This window comes from Artemia sp. Qi Xiang Cuo, chromosome 8 (genome assembly GCF_049724085.1).
Source record: "Artemia sp. Qi Xiang Cuo chromosome 8, ASM4972408v1, whole genome shotgun sequence".
Taxonomy (NCBI): Eukaryota; Metazoa; Arthropoda; class Branchiopoda; order Anostraca; family Artemiidae; genus Artemia; species Artemia sp. Qi Xiang Cuo.
In genome coordinates, this window is record NC_142801.1 from 49852026 (window position 1) to 49876216 (window position 24191).

The 24191-nt window shown below is 35.1% G+C and overlaps 1 protein-coding gene across 1 annotated transcript in view; it reads right to left on the reverse strand.

The window, feature by feature from the left end:
- The window catches only part of Sin1 (SAPK-interacting protein 1), a 109988-nt gene that overhangs the window by 80984 nt on the left and 4813 nt on the right, over nucleotides 1-24191 (reverse strand). Inside the window, exon 2 of the mRNA XM_089093524.1 lies at nucleotides 19358-19591. The gene's annotated coding sequence lies outside the window, so the exon portion shown is untranslated. The remainder of the gene's footprint in view (nucleotides 1-19357; nucleotides 19592-24191) is intronic.

Here is a 24191-nt window from a genome sequence, read left to right on the forward strand (position 1 = left end):
TAGGAGTTGCACTGGGATTTGGTAGCAAAAAATCACCACGGACGGGGGTGAATTTTACTTTACCTGCACTGATACCGCATGTCCAGACCCTCTTCGAACTTTCTAAGACCCCTCCTTGCAAAATATAATGTTGCGGGCAGTGGCAGACCTAGGGGGGAGCCCCCCATGATTTTTTCTGGTGCCCTCATTCCTTATGTTTTTTTCTATTTTTCAATCTTTATTAATAAATTTGTCAATTTGGTCAATTATTGGCGCCCTTGTTACATTGACCCCCTCCCGTCCAAAGATTTTACTTATCTGTACCCTTTTCATAATAGCCCTACCCCTCAAAATTTTGCTCTAGATCCGCCTTTGTTGGAAAAAAAATAATAGAAGATTGAATGCACATGGCTCTTTTCTTAGGCAGCTTTATAGCGATGCTTATGATGGCAAAAATTAGCTATTTTATCGCTCATGTGGCGGTTTATCTTTTAACTTCCCTTGTTGAAATTGGGGTGTCCCAAGAGATTGATAGGCATATTGCACACTTACAAAAGCTCATCTAGTCAAACGTTCTAGCAAATTGTTAATGGCGTGGAGAACTCGTATTGCGCCAAAAAAAAATTATAACCTGAATTGGAGGTATTTTCCAACTAATTTTGCAATACTTTGATGCCAAATATGCATTCCCAAGTTACCAAATGTTACCAAGTTACCATTGCCTTGTCGAGAATCTTGAAACTGATTGCTGACGCGTTAAGTTAACTTTTCTGAAAACTTATTACAATACTATAAACGGTGAACTGATATTTATGAAGGTAGTCATTATTCTCCACAAATTATATTTCAATGTTTAATAGGTAGTGTTGTTGATTTAGCCCGAAAAATGCAATAAAAAATAGACGGTAAAATGTAGGCTATCACTACCTAATTAACACAATTACGTGGACATCCATTTATCTATTATTGTTCGAAACGGCTACACGAAGCCGTATAGAAAAGCAAAAATCTCTTTTACATGTCAGTGATATTATGGATCGAATGCAGGACGAGGTGGTGTTATAATATTTTGACCACCCTCCCCTCAATGTTTTTACTAGCGAATTCGTCAAAAAAATGCAAGTAAAATGAATTTCCTTCGAAATTTAGCTCCTTGATGATGCCATACAGTTGTGTAGGTAATATTACGATTCAATTGTGATAACAAATTGGTCAGATAACCAGAAGCGCATCCAGGATTTTTGTCCGAGAGGGGGGGGGGTTACTATTTTTTTTAGGGGGGGGGCTATATAAAAAAAACCTAAAAAAACGCATACAAAATTTCTTTATGTCCATTTTTTTTACTTTTTTACGAGACAAGCAAACATTTCGGGGGAGGGGGTTCAAACCGGGAACCCCCCCCCCTGGATACGGCCTTGGGATAATCTTGAGAAAACAAGGAATTATATCTTTTTTAAGTTAAGCAGTCAAATCGCTGGGGAGCAGTCACTTATTTTGTTGTCTCGCTTTCTTTTTTTTTACTTAGTCATGGTTGCAAGGATACAGTACATAACTGGCAGAATACATAATAACTGTAAGTTTAAACACACGGCTCGAACCCTTAAAACCCACTAATTTATATGGAAGTTAAAATTGTATATTGTTAGATCTATGCTATGTTTGCACTTCCTATTTTTCAGAATTCTAGAACCCTGGTTATAAAACACATTTCCAATACCAAAATCGTTAAGATACCCCCCCCCCCAATTTTCTAAATTCTTTCCATATCGTTTTTTAAAGTCCATTGCTATACTAACTTTTAAGGCCAGTTATTCAAGAACGCCTATTTTCAAACTGAAGACCAGTTACTTTTTCTATTGTCTCTCTTTACAACGCTTTAAACATTTGGTTTCATTCACAACTTCTGAGATTAAGCTTATACTTGATTAATAGATTTTGGAGAACCATGTATGGTATACAGTCTCTGCCTGTTTGGCACATCAATTAGTATCATATGGGCCCAAATACTAACTCCCATTTTTAAAGGGAAAGAAAGATTTATTACGCAAATCAACACAGTATCTAGAGTAATTATAGGGTATTTTGAATCGGAGTATGGTGTCAAAATCGGGTCGAAGCTTTCTTAAACAAAACATCCTGTCTTTAATTCTAAACCCGAAGACTGAAAAGAAGAGACCAAAAGATTCTTTAAATAAAACGGGGGACTAATGAACGTGTTTACAGCTAAGCACGTGTGAACAGCCAAGTGTCTACAGGATGAATGAAAATTGATATGAACAACGGTTGGGTTCTAGGTGTTTACCCCCCCCCCCTCATTTGGTCTACCTCTTAACTACCTCCTTAACAGTGAAAAATAAAATATAATTGAATATAGTCATGCAACACCTCATTGGAAAGCTCCTGACATAAAGATTTTAAATATCCAAGTCTTATCTAATAGTTTTTTAATCAAATTTGAATTTGCCATGTTTCTCTTAAGGAGGTAATTATATTCAGAGTTAGGAGGGGGGGGGGTTTATGGAGCTAGGACAATCCTAGGTAATGAAAACTTCTTCATTTAAGATATATCTTACTGTAACGGATCTTTTTACGAATTTTCATTTTTCTTGTTTTGACATGGAGGGTTTGAGAGGAAAGAAGAGACAGGAGGCAAAAGAGGATTTGTGTGGCCCTTTTAGTTTGATTTAGAAACCGACACTAGAATGATATTCAGAAGAAGAATAGCTTTCAAATGATGTGTCGTTTGATAAGCTTTGACAAAAAATGATAGACCTCATTTGGGCTACCTCTAGACTACCTCCATAATAGTAAAAACAAAATATAATTGAATATAGTCATGCGACGCCTCATTTGAAAGCTCCTGATATAAATATTTTAAATATCCAAGTCTTATCCAATAGTTTTTTAACCAAATTTGAATTTGCCATGTTTTTCTTTGGGAGGTACTTACATTCAGAGGTAGGAGGGTTTATAAAGCTAGGACATTCCTAAGCAAGGAAGAGTTCTCCATTTAAGATATATCTTACTGTAACGGATCTTTTTATGAATTTTCATTTTTCTTGTTTTAAAATGGAGGAGTTGAGCGGAAAGGGGAGATGGAAGGCAAATGAGGATTTGTGTGGCACTTTTAAGTTTGATGTTTAAACCGACACTAGAAACATGTTCAGAAGGATAGCTTTCAAATGATGTGCTGTTTGATAAGCTTTGACAAAAAATGAAAGACCTCATTTGGCCTACCTCTAGACTACCTCCATAACAGTAAAAACAAAATGTAATTGAATATAGTCATGCGACCCCTGATTTGAAAGCTACTGACATAAAGATTTTAAATATCCAAGTCTTATCCAATAATTTTTGAATCAAATTTGACTTTGCCATGTTTCTCTGTAGGATGTACTTATCTTAATGGGTAGGAGGGGGGTTTATGGAGCTAGGACAATCCTAGGTAATGAAAACTTCTCCATTTAAGATATATCTTACTATAACGAACCTCTTTACAAATTTTCATTTTTCTTGTTTTGACATAGAGGGTTTGAGAGGAAAGGGGAGATGGGGGGCAAAAGAGGATTTGTCTGGCTCTTTTAGGTTTGATGTAGAAAACAACGCTAAAAATATGTTCAGAAGAAGAATACTTTTCAAATGATGTGCTGTTTGATAAGCTTTGACAAAAAATTAAAGACCTCATTTGGCCTACCCCTAGACTACCTCCATGACAGTTAAAACAAAATATACTTGAATATTGTCAAGCGACCCATCATTTGAAAGCCCCTGACATAAAGATTTTAAATATCCAAGTCTTATCCAATAATTTTTGAACCAAATTTGAATTTTCCATGTTTCTCTGTAGGAGGTACTTATCTTCAGGGGTAGTAGGGAGGTTTATGGAGCTAGGACAATCCTAGGTAATGAAAACTTCTTCATTGAAGATATATCTTATTATAACGGATCTTTTTACGAATTTTCATTTTTCTTGTTTTGACATGGAGGGTTTGAGAGGAAAGGGGAGACGGGAGGCAAAAGAGGATTTGTGTGGCCCTTATAGGTTTGATTTAGAAACCAACACTAAAATGATATTCAGAAGAAGAATAGCTTTCAAATGGTGTGCCGTTTGATAAACTTTGACAAAAAATGAAAGACCTAATTTGGGCTACCTCAAGACTACCTCCATAACAGTAAAAACAAAATATAATTGAATATAGTCATGCGACACCTCATTTGAAATCTCCTGACATAAAGATTTTAAATATCAAAGTTTTATCCAATAGTTTTTGAACCAAATTTGAATTTGCCATGTTTTTCTTTGGGAGGTACTTACATTCAGAGGTAGGAGGGTTTATATAGCTAGGACATTCCTATGCAAGGAAAACTTTTCCAGTTAAGATATATCTTACTGTAACGGATCTTTTTACGAATCTTTTTATGATCTTTTTTCTTGTTTTAACATGGAGGGTTTGAGCAGAAAGGGGAGATGGGAGCGGAATGAGGATTTGTGTGGCCCTTTTAAGTTTGATGTGGAAACCGACACTAGAAACATGTTCAGAAGAAGGATAGCTTTCAAATGATATGCTGTTTGATAAGCTTCGACAAAAAATGAAAGACCTCATTTGGCCTACTTCTAGACTACCTCCCTAACAGTAAAAATAAAATATAATTGAATATAGTCATGCGACCCCTCATTTGAAAGCTCCTGACATTAAGATTTTTAATATCTAAGTCTTATGCAATAGTTTTTGAACCAAATTTAGATTTGCCATGTTTTTCTTTGGGGGGAACTTATATTCAGGGATAGGGGGTTTATGGAGCTAGGACAATCCTAGGTAATGAAAACTCCATTTAAGATATATCTTACTATAACGAATCTCTTTACAAGTTTTCATTTTTCTTGTTTTGACATAGAGGGTTTGAGAGGAAAGGGGAGATGGGGGGCAAAAGAGGATTTGGCTGGCCCTTTTAGATTTGATGAAAAAAAAACGCTAGAAAAATGTTCAGAAGAAGAATACTTTTCAAATGATGTGCTGTTTTATAAGCTTTGACAAAAATAAAAGACCTCATTTGGCCTACCTCTAGACTACCTCCATAACAGTAAAAACAAAATATAATTGAATATTGTCATGCGACCCCTCATTTGAAAGCCCCTGACATAAAGATTTTAAATTTCTAAGTCTTATGCAATAGTTTTTGAACCAAATTCGAATTTGCCATGTTTTTCTTTGGGAGGTACTTATATTCAGGGGTAGGGGGGTTTATGGAGCTAGGACATTCCTAGGCAAGGAAAACTTCTCCATTTAAGATATGTGTTACTATAAAAAATCTTTTTACGAACTTTCATTTTCTTGTTTTGACATGGAGGGTTTGAGAGGAAACGGGAGATGGGAGGCAAAAATGGTTTTGTGTGGCCCTTTTAGGTTTAATGTATAAAACAACGCCTGGAACATGTTCAGAAGAAGGATAGCTTTCAAATGATGTGCTGTTTGATAAGCTTTGACAATAAATGATAGACCTCATTTGGTCTACCTCTAGACTACCTCCATAACAGAAAAATAAAATGTCATTGAATATAATCATACGAAACCTCATTTGAAAGCTCCTGACATAAAGATTTTTAATATCCAAGTCTTATCCAATAGTTTTTGAACCAAATTTGAATTTGCCATGTTTTTCTTTGAGAGGTACTTATATTCAGGGGTAGGGGGTTTATGGAGCTAGGGCATTCCTGGACAATGAAAACTTTTCTATTTAAGACATATCTTACTATAACAAATCTCTTTACGAATTTTCATTTTTCTTGTTTTGACATGGAGGGTTTGAAAGAAAAGGGGAGATGGGAGGCAAAAGAGGATTTGTGTGGCCCTTTTAGGTTTATTCAGAAAACAACACGAGAAACATGTTCAGAAGAAGGATAGCTTTCAAATGATGTGCTGTTTGATAAGCTTTGCCAAAAAGCGAAAAACCTCCTTTGGCCTACCTCTAGACTACCTCCATAATGATAAAAAATAAAATATAATTGAATGTAGTCATGCGACACCTCATTTGAAAGCTCCTGACATAAAGATTTTAATTATCTAAGTTTTATGAAATAGTTTTTGAACCAAATTTGAATTTTCCATGTTTTTCTTTGGGAGGTAGCCTACTTATATTCCGGGGGAGGGGGGGGGCTTAAGGAGCTAGGGAATTCCTAGGCAAGAAAACTTCTCCATTTAAAATATATGTTACTATAACAAATCTTTTTACGAATTTTCATTTTTCTTGTTTTGACATGGAGAGTTTGAGAGGAAAGGGGAGATGGGAGGCAAAAGAGGATTTGTGAGGTCTATTTAGGTTTAATGTAGAAAACAACGCTAGAAACATGCCCAGAAGACGTATAGCTTCCAAATGATTTGCTGTTTGATAAGCTTTGACAAAAAATGAAAGACCTCAGTAGGCCTACCTCTAGACTACCTCCATAACAGTAAAAATAAAATATAATTGAATATAGTCATGTGACACCTCATTTGAAAGCTCCTGAAATAAAGGTTTTAAGTATTCAAGTATAATCCAATAGTTTTTTAACCAAATTTGAATTTGCCATGTTTTTCTTTGGGAGGTACTTATATTCAGGGGTGGGGGGTTTATGAAGCTAGGACATTCCTAGGCAAGGAAAACTTCTCCATTTAAGATATATGTTAATATAACAAATCTTTTTACGAATTTTGATTTTTCTTGTTTGACATGGAGGGTTTAAGAGGAAAGGGGAGATGGGAGGCAAAAAAGAATTTGTGAGGCCCTTTTAGGTTTGATGTAGAAAACAACACTAGAAACATGTTCAGAAGAAGGATAGCTTTCAAATGATGTGTTGTTTGATAAGCTTTGACAAAAAGTGAAAAACCTCATTTGGACTACCTCTAGATTACCTCCATAACAATAAAAAATAAAATATAATTGAATATAGTTGTGCAACACCTCATTTGAAAGCTCCTTCTATAAAGATTTCAAACATCCAAGTCTTTTGCAATAGTTTTTGAGCCAAATTTGAATTTGCCATGTTTTTCTTTGGGAGGTACTTACATTCAGAGGTAGGAGGGTTTATAAAGCTAGGACATTCCTAGGCAAGGAAAACTTCTCCATTTAAGACATATCTTACTATAACGAATCTTTTTACGAATTTTCATTTTTCTTGTTTTGACATGGAGGGTTTGAGGGGAAAGGGGAGATGAGAGGCAAAAGAGGATTTGTGTGGCCTTTTTAGGTTTAATGTAAAAAACAACGCTAGAAACGTATTCAGAAAAAGGATAGCTTTCAAATGATGTGCTGTTTGATAAGATCTGACAAAAAGTGAAAAACCTCATTTGGGTTACATCTTGACTACCTCTATAACAGTAAAGATATAATATAATTGAATATAGTCATGCAACACATCATTTGAAAGCTCCTGACATAAATATTTTAAATATCCAAGTCTTATCCAATAGTTTTTGAACCAAGTTTAAATTTGCCATGTTTTTCTTTGGGAGGTACTTATATTCAGGGGTAGGGTGGTTTATGGAGCTAGGACATTCCTAGGGAAGGAAACCTTCTCCATTTAAGGTATACCTTACTATAAAGAATCTATTTACGAATTTTCATTTTTTGTGTTGACATGGAGGGTTTGAGAGGAAAGGGGAGATGAAAGGCAAAAGAGGATTTGTGTGGCCCTTTTAGGTTTAATGTATAACAAAACGCTAGAAACATGTTCAGAAGAAGGATAGCTTTCAAATGATGTGCTGTTTGATAAGCTTTGACAAAAAATGAAAGACCTCATTTGGTTTACCTCCAGACTACCTCTATAACAGTAAAGATACAATATAATTAAATATAGTCATGTAACACCTCACTTGATAGCTCCTCACATAAAGATTTTAAATCTCTAAGTCCTTATCCAATAGTTTTTTAATCAAATTTAAATTTGCCATGTTTTTCTTTGGGAGGTACTTATATTCAGAGGTAGGGGGGTTTATGGAGCTAGGACATTCCTAGGCAATGAAAACTTCTCCATTTAAGATATATCTTACTATAACAAATCTCTTTACAAATTTTAAATTTTCTTGTTTTGACAAGGAGGGTTTTGGAGGAAAGGGGAGATGGGAGGCAAAAGAGGATTTGTGGGGCCGTTTTAGGTTTGTTGTAGAAAATAACCTTTGAAACATGTTTAGAAGAAAGATAGCTTTTAAATGATTGATAGCTTTTGTTAGATTGATAGAATGATGTGCTAATTGATAGCTTTTGAATAAAAAAAATGATGCAACAAATTTTGCCTGCCTCCTCCTCAATAGGCCTAACAGTCAAAATAATATTTTTTTTTGAATATAGTCATGTAACACCTCATTTGAAAGCTCCTGACAAAGTAATTCAAAATAACAATAAGAAATTCTAGAAAAAAAATATTTAAGTCATTAATTTTAAGTTCATGCTTATATTTGTACTTTTAAGTAAAATATCAAAAACAGCAAAAAAATTCAAAAACTTAGTATCAGTTGAGAGCTGTAAGTGTCAGCAGTTTTTTTAAGGATAGTTTTTATTTTCAGAGCTATAGGGTAAGCAATTTTAGGTCAGGGAGATAAACCCGGAGATGGGAGCCAGGAGATAACTTCATCCTGGTCTTTATGAACCAGTTGTTGATGAATAATAAAAACAAATTATAAAGCTAAGTCCACAGAAGCTACATATTTTGTATCTTAAATAGCCTAGGGTCTTATTTTGCTTCACTACTGTGAGAGGGGGGGGGGGTGCTGGGACACAATTATGACAGCAGTGCTATTATATTTGGAAATTGTATTGTAGGGCTATAGCAAATCTAATGGTATATTTTTTTTTCATCTGATATCTGTCCTAAAAGCAACCTTAACCAATTATTCAACACCCCAGAAAGATGTATTTAGGTCTTCAAAGCCTAGCATAGAAAGTTAGAAGCTAGGCAAAATTATTTACATTGCTGTTAAGTCTACTCTGATTTGGTTCATGCTTAGGGAATTGAGATGAAGGTTTTGTTGGGCTTCCTCACTAAAGAGTATGTGCTCTACATTTTTATTTTTATATATTTTTTTGTACATGTCATCAAACAAACTCTGCTGCTAGTATCTCAATATTTGATATATAACTGTTGAAAGGGCTAGGCACAAGTAGCTGATTTTGGGAACCAATTTCAGCAAGGGTATATTCCATGTCGAGTGATTCTAATTAATGATGTGAAGAGGCAGGCTTAGTGATGTTTTTCTGTAATTAATCATCGTTAATTATGATTAATTTACAATAATCATTAAATATGATTAATTACATGCTTTAAGCTCTAAAGCCCTAGTACATTCCTTGTCTAGAACGTAATTAATGATAATTAATCACCAAAAAACATCAGTCTTACATCAGTCTTTAGTTTACATCAGTCTTCACACCCGCAGACAAAGCCCCCCTGCCAACCCCACCATGCTACGAAATCACCACTCAAATGTCACCAATAAGAGTGGATCAGGCTGAGCTCGAATCTCGGCTTAAAAAGCTTAATCCAAATAAGTCTGTTGGGCCAGATGGCATACATCCACGACTCTTAAAGGAAGCTCATTCCCAACTAGCAATGCCCCTCTCAAGACTCTTCCAGAAATCTATCGACACTAAAGTCATACCAATGGACTGGAAAGTAGCCCATATCTCGCCAATACATAAAGGAGGAGACAAGAGCAAAGCTTGCAGTTATCGGCCAATCAGTATTGCGTCTGCTGTTGGGAAAATCCTAGAAGGTATTGTCAACACTGCCGTTCTTAGACATTTGATCACAAATAACCTTCTATCGAAACAACAACATGGTTTCCGACCAGGCAGATCAGTCGAAACCAATCTGATTGACTTGTATAATTACATAACTGAGCTCCTCGATATGGTCTCCCAGTGGATATGGTCTTGCTAGACTTTGCTAAAGCCTTCGATAAAGTCTGCTATCGAAGGCTTCATTTGAAACTGAAGGCAATTGGAATTCAAGAGGGAGTGGTGGACTGGATCACGTCTTTCCTAAAGGGAAGAAAGCAGCAGGTCAGAGTTTTTGGTGAAGGTGGCTGAGCTTACTACTCCGAAATAGCTGAGGTCTTAAGCGGGGTTCCCCAAGGAACAGTTTTGGGACCTACACTCTTCAATGTATATATTAATGACGCTCCAAGAACTGTTACAAGCAGGCTTAGCCTATATGCTGACGACCTAAAGCTCATTGGTCCTGCTGGAACTCAGAACGGTGCTACCTCAATACAGTCAGATCTTGACAGCTTTAGCGAATGGGCCAAGATATGGAGGCTCAAGTTTAATGTAGAAAAGTGCAAGGTTCTCCATTTTGGAAGAAATAACCCACGATGTCAATACTCGATGTCAGCAAATGCTGGTGTGAGACATCCACTCTCTGAGAGTACCTCTGAAAGAGATCTGGGGGTCGTTGTAGATGAAGACCTTAATTTCAACTGCCACACCTGAGCTGCATTAGCAAAGGCGAACCAAACTTTTGGTCTCATCAAACTTACAATGACAAGTAGATGACCTGCAATAATCACAAAACTTTACAAGAGCCTGGTGAGACTAAGATTAGAATTTGGAATGTGTGTCGCCACGCCAATTAATAAAACAGACCAGATGGCTCTCGACTCTGTCCAAAGACGGGCGTCAAAATGCGTAAAGGGGCTCAGAGACAAAGAGTATGCATGCCGACTGCAGAGCCTCAAGCTACCAACTCTGACATACCGTCTGCGAAGAAGTGATATGATAATGACCTACAAAATGCTCAAGTCTGACGACAAGGACCTCTTTCAGTCTGCCCAGTCGTCAAGAACCAGGGGTCATTCAGCGAAGCTTTTTCGGAAGTGTGCTAATACAAGGAAGAGGAACCATTTCTTCTCCAACCGCATCATAAGCCTCTGGAACGATCTGAGCAAAACGACAGTGAGTTCACCATCCGTTGACAGTTTCAAAGCCAATCTCGATAAGGAATGGGAAACCAAACTATGGCTCACGCAATGGGATGAAGCTGATGTCCCGCGGCCCTATCATCACTAACTGGCGTACACTGGACTCGTCCATATCGCTAGCAAGTGCGATTTAAGGTAATTTAAGGTAAAAACCATCACTAAGCCCTACCTTATCATTAATTAGAACCTCTTGACATGGAATACACCCTTGCTGAAATCAGTTCCCAAAATCAGTTACATGTGCCTAGCCCTTAAGCTTAGTTTTTACTAGAGTCTAGCATGTACTTCTGTTGCATTAAGTATCCCTTGCAGTGAGCTGGACTCTAATTCTAGCCAAGTACCATTATTAGAAAAAAGTTTTACTTTTCTAAATTTTCCAAATAAGAAAGTAGTTGAAGAAGGAATGAAAAAAAGACTATACCCAACCCCAATTTCAGTAAATATCTAGTATGGGGGACTTTTCCCTATCTTAGTTATATTTGCAAGAAAGAGGCACAGCATTGACATTATTGAAAACATCATTGCTGGAAAAATTGGCTCCAAAATGCACTTTTTTGCACTGTGACTTCTTCACTCTTACTCCCATTTGACCAAAAGAGCATATGATCTAGCTAAAAGGATAAAGATATGCAAGTTATTTTTATGTAAGTTTTACGGAGGAGAGAAAACAGCTCTTTTCGTACTTTTGTATCCGAGGTTTCCACCTGGGTTGCAACTTTATAAAGTTACTGGTAGCTTTTCAAGCAAGGGTAAGTTTCAAATTATGCTGGTCATTCTTGCATATTAAATTTTTAACTCTGTATTACAAATTTGAGTTCTTTCAGAATTTGCTCATTTTATAATTCGGTTGTGAAAGGGTTTACAGACATCTTTCTATTTTGTGAATAAAATATATTTACAAGGCATTTCTATGGTTCTGCAAGATGGACTGACTGTCTTGTGTTTCTCTGCATCTATTTTTTTTTTTTTTTTTTTGGTATACTGGCCCATATTTTTACATCATTGATGTGTAAATTAATTATTGTGTATTTGTAGAAGTAGACATGCTGCTTCTTCACATAGTTGCCCCACAGCTAACCCTGATTTGAACTTGGAATCTATATTTTCTCATGCAGTGATTGATGTCTCTTATGGTCCTTCTACATCAGGTGGTAGGGAAAACACCTGCATAGAAAATTTGCTAACTGTTGCTTCTACTTTAAGGAGACAACCTACATACAAGGCAATTTATTTTCTGGATTGTATTCTTCCTTGTAAATGTCTATAAAATCACTTTAACTGCTTATTTCTTTTATGCTTTCTGTTTTGATTATAACTTGCACCAACATTGATTTCTATTTCTTATAAGATTTTTAGCTTTTAAGTCTTTTGACAAATTTTATTGAAAACATTTGTCATTTTTTTTAGGGTTTTGTTTCCTTTAATACTACATTGATTTTGCCAACTCCAAAATATTCATTAAGACTATTAGCTGCTTATGCATAAATTTTTTTGAAATGATCTTAGAAAATAAGCTTGGTCATTAAAATGTTTATAGGATAATTTTCTTAATCTATTCTTTTAATTATTAATGTGGGTTTGAAAAGGTTTCAATGCTTTTTTTAGGTTGGAAAAAGAAGCCCAGTGCAATTTGGCCATAGAGGGAAAGTCTCATCAGCTACTTCCCAACAAAGAGCCTTGTTTCTCACAAGTACGCCCTCCTCTAGCATTAAAATACACCCTCCTACCTCTTCATTTTCACCTCCAGTATTCTTGTTTAGCAACAGTGATGATTCAGATCATTCACTTGGAGAGATACCTAATAGCACCATTGGAGTTGGTTCATTATGGAATACCTCTGGGGATGATCATGAAACTACATTGACAAGGTAAATGCCTAGTGAAGACATATTTTTTAAAGCTGATAGTTACTTATGATGAAAAAAGCTATTAAGCTAGTTAAAAAATACAGCAATGAATTATTCTGGAAAGCTGACATATTTTTATTTCCATTGAAGGTACTTTACATAATTTGTTCTGAAATATCTTATAACAGATGACTGTTCAATTCTCCTTTTCTTTTTATTGTGAATTACAAAGCAGCAACAAACTTTACTGAAATTAGGCGATTTTGAATTGAAGGAGTTTTTTCTTAATCATCTCTTCTTTACCCATTTAGGGATGACTTTCTGTTTGTCCACAGATGGATGGCCAACAAGTACAATTTTGGCAATCTGTCATCCTACATCTGTAAAATGTTTTTGCAAGCACTTATAACATATGGAATATATGTGTCAACTTTCTTTAATAGGTGTTTAGACCATAAAGGATTTATATATTTGATTTACTCTTACACCAATAAGTAGTACATTCTTTTATATGCCTCTGTATTTACAAATTTTTCTAATATTACTGATATGTTTGTGAACATACCTGATCCAGGGAGGGCCCTCTTCCTCCAAGAGGGGCCCCAAAATACTCCTACAAATTTTGGAGAAGTCTAGACCTAAATATCAACTTGCTAATACATCAGATTTTCCTTCATATATGAATTTACATTTATGCATACTTAACAAATAGGTACTTTCATCTGATCCTTAAGAGAAAACCACTGAGTTTTTTGTGGAGGATGAGAAGTCAAAATTCATTGGGGTGCATTTTAATAATCCTAACATTGGCAGTAGGCCTATATTTATATACATACTGACATAGAGTCACTCCCCTTCTGTGTAGAAATTCCTATGAATCTCAATCATTATAGTGATGGCGATGAAGTCAATCTGCCACGGTTTTCCATTATTGAGTCATCTGTTCTTGTTGAGCTGTTCTCACACATAACTTGCAGACAATGCAAAAACAAGTTGGTGCATATACAGAAAAGCAGCTCAAATGGTTCTGCTATTAGCTTTCAACTATTTTGTGGTGGCAATTGTGGCGAATGGTAAGTATTAATATATATATATATGTATATATATATATATATATATATATATATATATATATATATATATATATATATATTTTTGGATTTCTGTTTACAAACCCAACTTTTTTTTATGCCTATAGAAATTTGATTTAATCTGTTTCATTGCTGAAAAATATCAAATTTAAGGGCTTGTAAAAATACTGGTGTTTTAACTATAATAAAATCATAATATTGTCAATAAACCAGTAAACAAATTTTCCTTTTTTTTGTTACTCGGAAAGAAATTATCTTTCCCAAAGAAAGCTTGGAACGCATGCATTGTTGAAAATCCTAGAAACTTGGTTTCTGAACCACTTTTCTCAGTTTTTTTTGCTTTTCAACATCAAAAAATATTCCACCCCTGGAACTCCAAATTTGAAGTTTACACAAAAAACTGATTCCACTGATTTATAACTAAATTTTTGATCAATTACAATTACTAAAAATGTATCATTTCTAAATTAGAACACAAACTGTATGCACAGAAAGTGAAGCTTGTGATGGAATAAATTAACTTATTTTGTATATATTAGTATTGTATAGGTAATGGTTTATTAGTACATGTATTGAGCCTTGCTTTGAGGCAGCAGATTCTAACACGGGTTGACACTAAGCTCTGCCTAATGCGTTTTCACAACTCCGAATTCAATACAAACCGTTTTCAGCTACCATATTCAACCTAGGTTTCTTTAATCTGGAACCTGTTGAAATACTAATTTCAAACTCGGGGTTCAACAATTCTTGGTAATCTGATTAAAAAATTGGTATGCTCTATTTATTCAGCATTTTCTTAGGAAGTCTTTAACACATTGAAGCAAATGAACAGTTTGTCCTGTAGTGAATGTTCTATATTAGTGCATCTTTAAGTATTTTTTGTAAAAATACCTTTCCTTTCTTACTATTTCATAAATTTTGTCTTAGGTGGTGGCATGGCCAAAACAAAATTGGAGCTAGCAATAAAATATGGTCTGCCGACCTAGCTTTGTCATCAGCAGTGCTATCAACTGGGTCAAGTCCAAGTAAAATTATCAAAATATTCAACATTATGGATTGTGCTGTTTTCAGTATGAGGACATACTTTACTCACCAAAGCCTATATTTATTCCCTGCTGTTGAAAACGTTTGGACAAAAGACTACCAAATGAAATTACTAGAAGAATATGAGGGGACAGGAAAAATAGTAATTGTGGGAGCTGATGGTCGCTTTCACTCTCCAGGTCACTGTGCTACATACTGCTCTGTAACCTTTATGGATTTGAGCAATGGAAAAATTCTAGATTTCGAACTTATCCAGGTAGAGTAATTCAGGAATCATGGATATTGTTTGTTAATTTCATACATTTTTCTTCTTTATCTAAAGCACTAAAGCACTATCTAAAGCATTTTTCTTCTTTATGTAAAACTCTCCCTTGATGTGAAACTACATACCAGTAAAACGATAAAAGAATTAACAGAATGAACTTTCAAATAAGTATCTCATATTTTCTAAATAAAATAAAAAGAATTTTAATATTTTAATACTGATTAAGTACTAGTAAATCTCAAGCACAATGGCATAAAATTAAAGCAAATCTTGAAAATAAACCCAAAAATGACTTAAGAGAAGACATCATGGTTTTGCCAGTTTATTTAGAATCTTGGTAGATAGCAAATGTATAGATCTAAAATCTCTTCTATAGAATTTTTACCTGTATAACAATATTGGTCTTTTTCAGAAAAATGAATCATCGTCTTCTCCAGCAATGGAAAAAGAAGGATTTGTGAGAGGATTGCAAAAATTACTGGCAATGGGCGTAGACATTGGTGAAGTGAACACTGACCAAAACTTAGCCATTATGAAATTCATGGCAGAAAATAGCGATATCAAGCATTCACTTGACATATGGCATTATACAAAGAATTTAAGAAAGAAAGTTGAAAATTTTATTTTAGGCTACTATTCTTTATTTTGGCTCCCCCAAAGTGCAAACTTTTGGTATTTACATTTCCTATTTTAAAAATCTCGTTTGCAGTGTCTTGTAGACACCTAAACTGTTTTTTCGTTTTGCCTTCCGCTATTCCAATATTATCTTCTATTGTTTGAAGCATTATCAATCTTTGTATCTAAATTAATGTTCATTTTAGGACATAATGTTTCAATTTTGCGATGGGATAGTACCTTTGGATTAATTTCTAGACGGAACCACCCTCTCCTACCCTATATGTGCAGGTAAGGATGCCTGTATACATAGATGGACAGTTCCCAATTGTAGGAAAACTTGGGGATATTATCTTATTATTTCCAACACACCGGAAGGAGGGGGGGGGGATTGACAGCTGTGGAAAACTTGTCGATAATTTTTTGTTTCCCCCCCCCGTGCCTCTAATTCCTTACTTACATTTGCAATTTATATTTTATACTTATTGTTTGTTGCACATTTAAAATGTCTTGGCAATCCTGAAGCTTTGTTTCTTTTGCCTTTAGTTATATTAATATAATTTTCAGTTTTAGGATCATCATCAATCATGTTCATTGGTGTTGTTTTTCCTCCTCGTATCCAGATGAAATGTGGGCAAAATGGGTTACCATGACCAATAATGTATGTGGGGTTCACGTGCATGATGATCCCCTGTTCCCAAGATGCCTTCACCCTTCTCCACTTTTGAGGGACTATATTCATTGCTTTTCAGAGGCTGAATTAAATCTCCAATCAGTCTGCATTGGAAAGGCAAGAGAGAAGACATTTAAAATGCTGTCAACTGCTGGGGGTTAGAACATCGCAACTGGAGATGTTCCATTCAAATTTGAACAATTTTGCCACCAAACAGCATTTTTTCTCTTACTTGGGAATGTATTGCAGGTAAAGTATGACAAATATTTTTAGTTTGTATTCTACTAACAGTGTTTATTATGCAAAGTTAATATTTTTTCGTTACTAAAATTAAAAAAATGGTTTTATCTAATAAACAAAAATGTAGAGGGTCGAATGTTGGGAATTTCAGTTTATAAATATTTGCTCAGGTCCTGAGCTTTGGTGAAATTAGTCATTTGTCAAACAGGTTAATTCTAGAGATTTAATGCTATTTTTCAATGATTCGTTACAAATTGTTTATCTAAAAGTTTTTTTTAATCAAAACTGCATCAGCTAAAATGTATATATTTTGAATAAGAAACAAGAACTTTTCGTATGCAACCAATTTCAGCCTAGCTTGACCCAAGTTTTTTGAATGAATGAATTTTATTGCCTGTATTTAACAGTACAAAGACAATAAATAATGGAGTAAAGTAGAAAGAAAAGTAGAAAGTAAAAATAGAAAGAAAACAGCAGACACAATTAGTGAACGAATAACTTAAATTATTAAATCACTGACTGAAAAAATCGATTTTCACTAAGGTTCTATAACTTAGGGAGTGTTTCTCCATTTTTCAATAATCAGGCAAATTTTCTCAGGCGCGTAACTTTTGATGGACTGAACAAATTTTGATGAAACTTATATATTTGAAATCAGCATGAAAATCTGATGCTTTCGATGTATCTATTGGTATCAAAATTCCGTTTTTTAGAGTTTCGGTTACTATTGAGCTGGGTTGCTCCTTTCAAACAGTTTGTTACCACGAACTGTTTTATAAAACACGTATTGCTCATTAAATTTTTTATTTAAGGACTGCTATTGCTGCAATGCATCAAAATGAAATGCAGAAAATCCTGTTCTTTTGGATGAGTTTGGGGACCAAATCTACAAAAAGAAATATTCAAAACTTCGCAATGCAGAGAAGCGCATCTATTCTGTTTCTGAGTCAGCGAGTTTTGGTAAACATTATTCCTTTTTTTATGAGATTCTGGGACCCTTTTGAAATTCGCAAGAAAATTGTGAGCCTTCCTTAAATGGGAATTCACCACTCATTCAAAGGTGCTAAGGAATCTCACTAAAGAAGTCCAAGTGCCTATATTCTGATAAATGCATTTAACCATCTAAATTTACAATATGATTTGTAATTAAATATTAGCCTTAAAACAAGATATGCTTCATATATAATTTAAAAGTGTCTTGACAATTAAAATTCATTAATTTTTTTGTGATTTCTACTTATTTATATTTTTCTAAAAAAAAAAAAAAAATGAGCGTTACATTGAAATTTTAGTTTTTTGTGGAATATCATAAGAAATCATGATCATAAAAGGTACCTTGACTGCGAAAAATCTCTGCGTTATCTGATTTCAAGAAAGGCAGAAAGTATTAGAATAAAAGTAAGTTAGAACCATACAAAAAGGATTTTCTAAAAAAAATTACCTCGTATACTCTATCTGTTTGTAACTTATTTTATAATTCCAAGCTTATGCTGAAGACATTTTTTAACAAGCTTTAGAATTGGCCAAAAGCTCAGAAACATCGATGTCAACAACAGTTGCTCCCCCACCCATTGAGCATGAAACAGTTGTTATGGAGGAACTTGTTGCAAGGCATAAAAGAAGATACAAGGCTGTGAATAGATAGGTATAACCTGCTTTATGTTTTGAATTTTTCAAATATTTTGACTAGAAAAAAAAAATTTTGTATTGATACAAAAATAAAAAGATTAAAAGGTGAATCCAGTGTATTCTTCTTGTTCTTCTGAGTAGGAAGACCTGATCTTCTTGTAGACACAAGAAGGAAGAGGAATACGCCAGCCCCTCCCAAGAAAATGGTATACAAATGCAGTACAATTTCAGTATGCAATGTATCTTAAAGACCTAAAAACAATAGACAAAGTTTATATTGTTACAATAATTCAGAGAGTATCTATGGCAACAGCTTTCAAAAGTTCCTCAGAAATATCACAGAATTCCTAGATAATGTATTAGTCAAGTAAATGCCACATGACCTTAAAATTGCAATTAAAACATAAAATAATTGAAATAGCTCTAATTGTAATTGTAAGCTGCTATTGCAACAGGAACATAGTAAAAATAAAACTTGTTAAGAGAAATAATAGAGTCTACATTCATCTCTTGTTCAAAGCAGCACAAAGGAAATCATGCAAATATTTATGACTTTATTTGAGGAGGAGGAAGAGGTGGGGGGTTCAGAGACAATAGACCTAATTATCTAAAACGGAAAAAAAACATTCTGGGGATTTTTTAGGATTTAAGTAGAATTACTATGATTTATTCTTTTGCATACTATGTATTCGGAATGATGGGTTCAATAAATAAATAAATTCTTTTCCCATTGTATCACACAGTGGCACCATTTCACAAACACTGGGGGGGGGGGCCAAAGGTTTTGTATGAATTATTAAATGAAGATACAAAAAGTGCTTTTCAAAATCTAGAGTTGGTTTTCCCATTTGTTTTAATAAATATACAAAAAGGGATGGGTAGGTAATTGCTCCCCTTCCAATCAGTACCCCTTGTGCCACAGACACTTTATGGGTTGATTGTTTAAATTTATCATGTTTTATTATTAATGATGTGATTATATAAACTCATCTGTCTTATTGGAAAAAGTATAAAATAATTACTTATTGTTTGAAAAACTTGCAGAGAAGCTTATTGTTGAGTCATGTAATCTTGCAGCTAGCATTATGGCCCATCTGTTGTATATTCCAGAAAAGGTCTCATGCTCTGTGAAGCAGTTCACTGGGGTTTGTTGATGCTTGCTCGTAAACAATTTGAATTGATCTGTTTCTTGGCAGCACCTATCCCAAGTCTTCTCTGCATCTCTATCCGAAGTTTTACAGTGGGAGCAAGTACACCTGTTAGGTGAAAAAAAAACTATATATGAAAGACATCCAACAAAATGTTGTATCAAAATATTCTAATTGTAAAGACAAATATCATGTAGAATCCCAATTATATCAGTCACTAAAAGTGATTTACATATCATATGCTATTTTACCATATACTCGCACAGGGAGAGGGAGAATCATCTTCCCTACAGTAGATATGAATGGCCAGCCTTTCCTTAAGGAAAAAAGAAACACTTTTTTTTTAACTCAAAGCTCAAATATTTTCACCTATTCTATTTAACAAATGATGGAATTATTAGCTAACCATAAATGTTCATAGAAGGGCCAAGAATGGTCATTTAACCCCTTTTGTTTGTAAAACTATAAATACTGAGAATGCATAAAATCCAGTTACATTGGAATCAAATAATATGCCTCTGGCCAATTGACTTCTTAAAAAGTTTTCAACCTCCTCCGGATTTTTTTTTTTTACAGGCTCGACTCTCTTCCTCACTCAACCCCCTTCCTCACACACCCCTATTTATTTGGTAGCAGGCATATTTACATGTCTTTTACAAATTACTGTCAGTTGTTAATTCCCATTTAGGTATTGCAACTTGTTTGACCATGGCAATGTGAATTCTTCAAGCCCAGCCACAACAAGTGACTTGGAAAGTCAAGACACCCCTGCCACTAAGCAGCTAATACTCTATTGAGAGGGGGACTGGGAACCAGAATAATTTACATGCTGAGTTAGGAATACACAGAATTTTCTCTCGTTTGTATGCCCAATCCTCAAGTATGCATGTCCAGTTTGGCATCCTGGTATCTCCAATAAATTATTGGAAAGAATAGAGGCAATCCCAAAAATATCTTCAATGAGGGTTATATTCCATTTCTTTGGATATTCAATCTAGTCACCCTCAAGGAAAAGGGAACTAAAATGTCATTGCATTTTGCCAACAATGCCCTCAATAGCCCCCAGACAACTTCCCTTTTCCCTAAAATTTTTCCCACTTGAACTTGCCTCTCTTGTTCTGCTTCAACAAAACATGCCCTTTCCTACCAAAATATAATTTTCTAGTGAAAGATATATAAGAACTTTTGTCATATACATATTTGATATCTTAAATAAGTGCCCCCCCCGTTTTTTTTACCTTACAATTGTTTAATGTTTATTTTGCAAATTTTGAGCTTTCTGTCTATAGTGGCTTTTTTTTGTGAATAAATTATGTTTATTTTTTTGTTACTAAATTATGTTTTCTGTTTTTTGTTGCAAGGGAAGATTGTTCTTGTTGTTGTTGTGAAGATTGTCTCTTGTTTGATATGGAAGGCTTACAATATAGGCTACTGGCCAAAATTAGTGACTGTACTACCAGTAAAACTGGGACAACAAAAGCCTGATTACTTAAAATCAAAGCTAAAATGTATACAACATACCATAACTACTTGACAAGCCCAAAAGTTCAATTCCTATTATATTTTCTAAACCAAGGTTTCACAAATTAAAAAAAAAAATTCCCAATACACTCAGTATACTAAAATTCTTTCTATAAATATATTGATAAGAAGAGCTTTTAGCAGTACATGTCAGAGATTCATTTTTTGAACACACCAAAATTGCTTTCATAGAGCCTTTAACATTAATAAAGGATAAAATGAAAGCAGAAAATAAATTGCAATGCTCATTATATAGGGGAGGGAGGGGTGGACACGGGAACATTCAAACACCTTCCTGGGACATAGTTTAGGCTATATATCTATCCCTGAAAGGTTCATTTTCTTAACCCAACCCCTGTCCAAGATATCAAAAAGCTCTTAAACTAGACTTTTATCCTTTTGTTATCTTGGATAGTGGTTAGGTTAAGATAAAAAAAAGTCAAGTGATGAATCCAGGGCCATAAACATACTTGGGAAGGTACTGGTAGGCTAATTTGTTAACCTTCTACTGATTTTTAAGCCTTAGAAATTGACTTACTAGACAGGTCAATACCTATTGGAATGTTGATAAAACAACATTATGCCTTAATTTTCAGTTTCTTTTTCTCTGGTTAAGGGTTTGAAAATACAAATCCTGTTATTTGAGAGGAATTTTAAGTGATACCAATGAGCTGTTTCTAAATTTAGGAAATATAGGCTAGGCTATTTGCATATCTTTGAAACCACATAGGCTAAATTGGGATTGAGCAAAGTTGTGAAGCTGAAAATACTTTTCTTGTACTTTATTTAAGTGGAATATCTATTTCGAAAGAATTTAATTTCATAACACAAAGATTTTTATGGTTACCAAAGGACAGTGACCTCAAGAGGGTGAAGGAGTGAATATAGGTAGGATAGTTCAAAACACCTTCCCAGGACATACTTTAGTCTGTAGTCCATCCTTGAAAGTTCCATTTTTTAACCCAAGTCCCTTCTAAGACAGCGTCTAGAATTTGACAACTAAGGCTTCAAAACTACCTCAATCTTTTCCCAGTTCCCCTTGTTTGATATGAAAGGCTTGCACTTGGGCTACTGGCCAAAATTAGTGACTCTATTACCAGTAAGACTGGAAAAACAAAATCCTGATTGATTAAAATCAAAGTTGAGACGCATGCTACATACTGTAACTACTTTAACGAGCCCAACAGTTCCCCTCCCTGTTTTCTGAACCAAGGTTTGAATATTTTTCAAAATTTTGCGGATACTATCGGTATTCCGATATTCTTTTTATACATGTATCCATAAGAAGAAGCTAATTAAAAATACATAGAGTAAGATTTCTTAGGGCCGATTAGTGGCCCAGATCCAGATTTCTAATGGGAATTTCTAAGAAACGGCTGTGTCGCTTACAGATATTTATGTCAAATACTTATCAGTACGTGCCAGAGATTCATTTTTTCTAAAAGACCCAAATTGCTTTCATAGAGCTTTTAAGACCAATTCTACCAAAATCAATAATTTTTCACGAACTTTAACTGAGCCCAAAGGACAAATCTTCGCGTGTGCGTTGGTAGTCTTACTATACTACGAAGGATGTTGAAAGTCTTATGCTACTACTACTACTACTAACAACTCACAGCTCCAAACCGCTTGAGTCCAACACAGCTACGCACGCTCCTTCTCCATCCCCCTCTATTCAAAGCCCCCCCCCTTTACATCCTCCCAATGACTTCCCTTCTCCCTTAAATCTTTCTTTATGACATCCTCTCACCCCAATATAGGACGACATGCTTACTGCTTGGCCCTTGACGGTTGGACGAACAGAATAATCTTCGATAATCTGTCATCCTTCATCCGCAGAAGGTGCCCAAGCAATCTCAGCCTTTCTCACATTATAGCCCTAGAAAGTGGGATTGAACCACACTTTTCGTACAGCCAATTGTTTGAAATAGGGTCAGTCAGCCGGGTGCCCAGAAAAATCTGTAGGCATATTCTCAGGAAAATATCTTGCAAATCTTCACTCAATTTTTTCAGCGCCCATGTTTCAGACCGATATTTGACCACTGTCATCTCTGTAGCTTCCAATATTCTAATCTTGGTTTGCAGACTTATCTTCCTGTTCTTCCAGATTTTTTTCAACTGTGAAAATACACCCTGAGCCTGGGCTATTCCACTTTTAACGTCTTCACTGCTCCCACCGTCTTTACTAATAATACTACCAAGGTAAGTGAAGCTGTCAACTTGATCGATCTTTTCGTTATCCAACGTCACCTTTTCATCTTCAATCATTCCTAGCCTTAGTGACTTATTTTTCTCAACATTAATCTTCAAACCTATTTTATCACCCTGAACTCGCAAAACCTCTAAAAGTTCATTCATTTTGTCCATTATTTTATCTAGTATGCTAAGATAATCAGCATGATGTAAGTCCAGGAAAGTCTTTCTCTTCATTTGATTCCGTGTTCTCAAATTGCCTTTCCTGTGCTCCTTAAGATAAAGTCCATAAAAATCATCCATATAAAGGGAAATAGAACACAACGCTGCTTAATTCCTGATTTAATACCCAATCAGCTGCTGACCTCATTTCCTAGCTTAACCACAGCAGTGTTATTCTCGTACATAGGATTGATCACTTTAATGTGTTTGTCTGGTATCATAGGCAGCGCAATAGCGCTGACTAAGTAAAGAGTGATGGGGGCACAACGTATTATATTTTTTTTTTGTTTCTTAGACCAGGGCACTTTGTGGCAAGGAGTTGTAAAAACTTCGAAAAGGGCTCATTTCATTGGAGATTGAAAGGGCTAGTGCCCTTTTTAACAGTCGAAAGTGATTGGAGGGAAACTAACCACCCTCCTACGCCCGCCCATTTCCCAAACACATCCAATCAAAATTTAGAGATAGCCATTTTGTTCAGCGTAGTCAAAAAGTCGCGGAATAATGTCTTTGAGGATGGCACCCCCTCCCCCCGAACAACCCTCAGTAAAAGGGTTGTAAGTTATGCCCGGGGGGCATAGAAGATTTTTATAGAAAGCGCTGTCGTAGAAACTTTAAAAAAGGCTCATTCGATTGGATACTGAGAGGACTAGTGCCCTTTTTAAGTGTCGAAAGTGAAAGGAGGGCAAATACCCATTCACCCACGCCCAAAACTACCCCAAAACTTCTATAAAAATTTTACAACAATTGTTCCGGGCTCTGGGGGTTTGACCCT